Source organism: Carlito syrichta, unplaced genomic scaffold, assembly GCF_000164805.1.
Source record: "Carlito syrichta isolate Samal-C Ts95f unplaced genomic scaffold, Tarsius_syrichta-2.0.1 Scaffold289025, whole genome shotgun sequence".
NCBI lineage: Eukaryota > Metazoa > Chordata > Mammalia > Primates > Tarsiidae > Carlito > Carlito syrichta.
In genome coordinates this window covers 5,829-9,357 of record NW_007233121.1, presented here as the reverse complement: position 1 = coordinate 9,357, position 3,529 = coordinate 5,829, and the positions used below count along the sequence as shown (strand labels likewise).

The 3,529-nt window shown below is 44.4% G+C and overlaps 1 pseudogene; it reads right to left on the bottom strand.

The window, feature by feature from the left end:
- Positions 1–1,204, bottom strand: part of LOC103256190 — a 1,848-nt pseudogene extending 644 nt beyond the window's left edge.
- Between the last annotated feature and the right edge of the window lie 2,325 nt (positions 1,205–3,529).

The window sequence follows — 3,529 nt, the reverse complement described above, 5'->3', positions numbered from 1 at the left end:
AGCCAGGTGGATGAGGGGTGTCCCCCACCCACCAGGTGTTTCCCCAAGCATGAGGAATGAAGATTCCAAAACTATCTCACTGTTCCTCATGTTTGGTTAATATTTCTCAAAAGCAATACAACAATTCTAATATCACAATAGTCTAATAATCAATAACTTTTAAAACCTATGCATACGCAACACCTCATAACCAACCTAAATCCCAGTTCCTCTCTATTTTACGCTAATTCTACCTACACTATAGAAACTCTTAATTATAGCCCAAACCAATTCCTAAAGAATGCAGCCCAGTCCGAAGTATGCGCTGGGCCCTCAGGAATGTGGCCCAGTCCAAAGTTCGTGCTGGGCCATTTCTGGTAACCCTAAATAATTATCTATATTATTAAAGTTGAAACAGCACTTTACATGTATATACTAATTCTACAAATATACTTTTAAATCTTATAAAGAAGCTTGTGTCGTATATAAGGCTCCCAAATGTGACCTGAGTTTGAATTATATTAAGTTTAAAGCTGAAACCGCAGTCTGTGAGAAACAGAAACAATGGACTCCTAAAGTAAGCCATGCTTGTCATACTCTCAGAACTTCATGCTTAGATCATCAAAGTCCCTGCTAGTGGAATGTGCCAAAGAGCAAAGAAGGAAAGAGGGAATGGGCCTTCAGCTCATGAACTCATCCTAGTAGTCTCAGGGTCTGCAGCCTGCTTGGATCCCAAACGCTCAGGCGGGCCTCCATGGCCCGCTCCCAACACAGCTCCTGGGCAACGATGTCCCTATAGTTGTGGGACAAAAGGTTGAGCCTGTGGTTCTGCAGCCCCAGGTGCCACAGCAGCGCCTGCACGATGCTGGCCTGCTCAAAGATGGAGAAGTGGTGCGGCCTCGGCTGGTCACTGAAGCCGAAGCCTAGGAAATCAAGGGTGATCACTCGATGGAACCTCAAGGTCAGACCTTCCCAGATCTTGTACCAGTCATAGCTGGACATTGGGAAGCCATGCAGGAACACAGCTATCTCCGAACTTCCCACCATACCAAGGAGTCTTGGTAGAAAATGTGCAGTCCCTTGTAGGTGAAAAACTTGCCCAAAGACTTCCAGGAGTGCAGGGCGGGGGACAGCTGGGTTGTGGGGGGATATGCAGGTAGGTGGCCAGCAGCCTCACCTGGACCCACCACTCCCGCATCCTGTGGAGTTGGTCCCGGCACACCATGGCCGCTATCTCATGCCACCCACGCAGGTGCACAGTCCCCAGCCCTGGGTGCCAGTGCCAGCGGTGGCCCCAAGGCTCAACTACGGCACTGGCCTGTGAGATGCAGCTGGTGCAGAGGAGGTGTGGGAGGTGCCGACAGTCACTAAATCCTGCTTTCTAAAAAAAAAATTAGTTGAGTGTGGTGGCACATGCCTGTGGTTTCAGCTACTTGGAAGGCTGAGGTGGAAGGACCGCCTGAGCCAAGTAGGTCGAGGCTGTAGTGGCCATGAGCATCCCACTGCCTTCCAACCTGGAAGCCACAGAGTGAGACTCCAACTCAAAAAAAAAGGGGGGGGGGTGCTGAATTTTGTCAAATGTTTTTGCTGCATCCATTGAGATAATCATGTGGGTTTTACCTTTGTTCTGTTAGTATATTACACTAATGTCACATGTTGAACCGTCCTTACACTCTAGGAATAAATTCCACTTGGTCATGGTGTATGATCCTTTATTCCTGGGCTCAAGTAATTCTCTGGTGTCAGCTTCCTATGCAGCTGAGAATACAGGTGTGTGCCACCATGCCCGCCTATTTTTAAAAATTTTTTTGTAATGAGGTCTTGCTGTGTTGCATAAGCTGGACTCAAACTCCTAAGCTCAAGCAGTCCTCCTGCCTCGGCTTCCCAAAGTGTGGGATTGCATGCATGAACCACTTCCCCTGGCCTTTTATTGTGGTTCTGAATTCTGTTTGCCAGTATAGATGCTCCTCGACTTATAATGGAGTCTTTTCCCAATAAACCCATTGTCAATTGGAAATGTCATAAGTCAAAAATGCATTTAATAACACCAAATCTACCCAACATCACATGACTAGGCAGCCAGCCTACATTAAATGTGCTCAGAACACTTACTTTAGCCTACAGTTGGGCAAACCCATCTAACTCAAAGTCTATTTTATAAAAAAGTGTTGACCATCTCACGTGATTTATCATCCTTTACTGAAAGTGAACGCCAATGGTTATATGGGTGCTTGGTGTATGATTTCTACTGAATGTGTATCACTTTCACCCCACTGTAAAGTCAAGAAATCATCAGCCAAGCAGTCATAAGTTGGGCACAGTCTGTATTTTGTAGAGGATTTTTGCATCGTTTTCTCGTAGTGTCCTTGTCTGGCTTTGGTATCAGGAAAATGCTGTCCTCGCTGAATGAGTCTGGAAGTGTTCCCTCCTTTTTAATTTTTTGGATGAGTCTGAGAAGGACTGATATTAGTTCTTTCTTAAGTGTCTTGTGAAATTCATCAGTGAAGCATCAGGTCCAGAGCTTTCTTTGTCAGGAGATTTTTGATGACTGATTCGATCTCCTTATTTGTTATGAATCTAATCATATTTCCTATTTTTTTCCTGACCTAGCCTTGATAGGTTTTGTGTCTCTAGGAATTTGTCCATTTCATCTAGGTTATCCAATTTTGTTGGAGTACAATTGTTCACAGAACTCTTTCATAATCCCTTTTTGTTTCTGTAGAAGCAGTACGACTCATTTGTAAGTTTTATAATCTGCATCTTCTTTCATTCTTAGTTCATCTAGCTAAAGGTTTGTCAATTTTGATGATCTTGTCAAAGAACCAACTTTTGGTTTAATTAACTCTCTCTCTCTCTCAAATTTTTAGTGACAGGGTCTCACTCTGTCACCAAGGTTGGAATTCAGTGGCTGGACTCTGAGTAGCCTCCTGAGTAGTTAAGACTATATGTTTGTGCCATCACGCCAACCTACTTTTAAATTTTTTTTAAAAAAAGATTGATTCTCACTATGCTGCCCAGACTGATTTCTTTTTTTCTTTGAGTTGAAGTCTCACTCTGTTGCCCAGGCACAGTCACAGCCACCCCAGCGTCAACCTGCTGGGCTCTGGCAATCCTTCCGCTTCAGATTTCCAAGTCTGGAACTACAGGCACGTGCTACCACACCTGGCTAAATTTTTACTTTTATTTTTAATTGTAGAGATGAAGTCTCGCCAAGTTGTGTGGGCTGGTCTCAAACCTGCGGGCTCAGAAAATCCACATGCCTCAGCCTCCCAGAGTGCTGAGATTACAGACTGAGCCACTGAGCCCGGCTGCCCAGGCTGATTTCTAACTCCTGACCTCAAGCAGTCTTTCTTCCTCAGCCTTCCAAAATGTAATCGTAGGTGTGAGGCACTATGCCCGCCCAGCGGGGTTTCACTCATTTTCTCTAGTTTTTCTATTGTCTACATAGTTATTATTCTCTAATTGGAATTTATAACAACTGAACTTCGAAAACATAAAAACGTAACAACTCCTTTACAGCTCCATCCCTATTCTGTAGTTGTTGATGTCA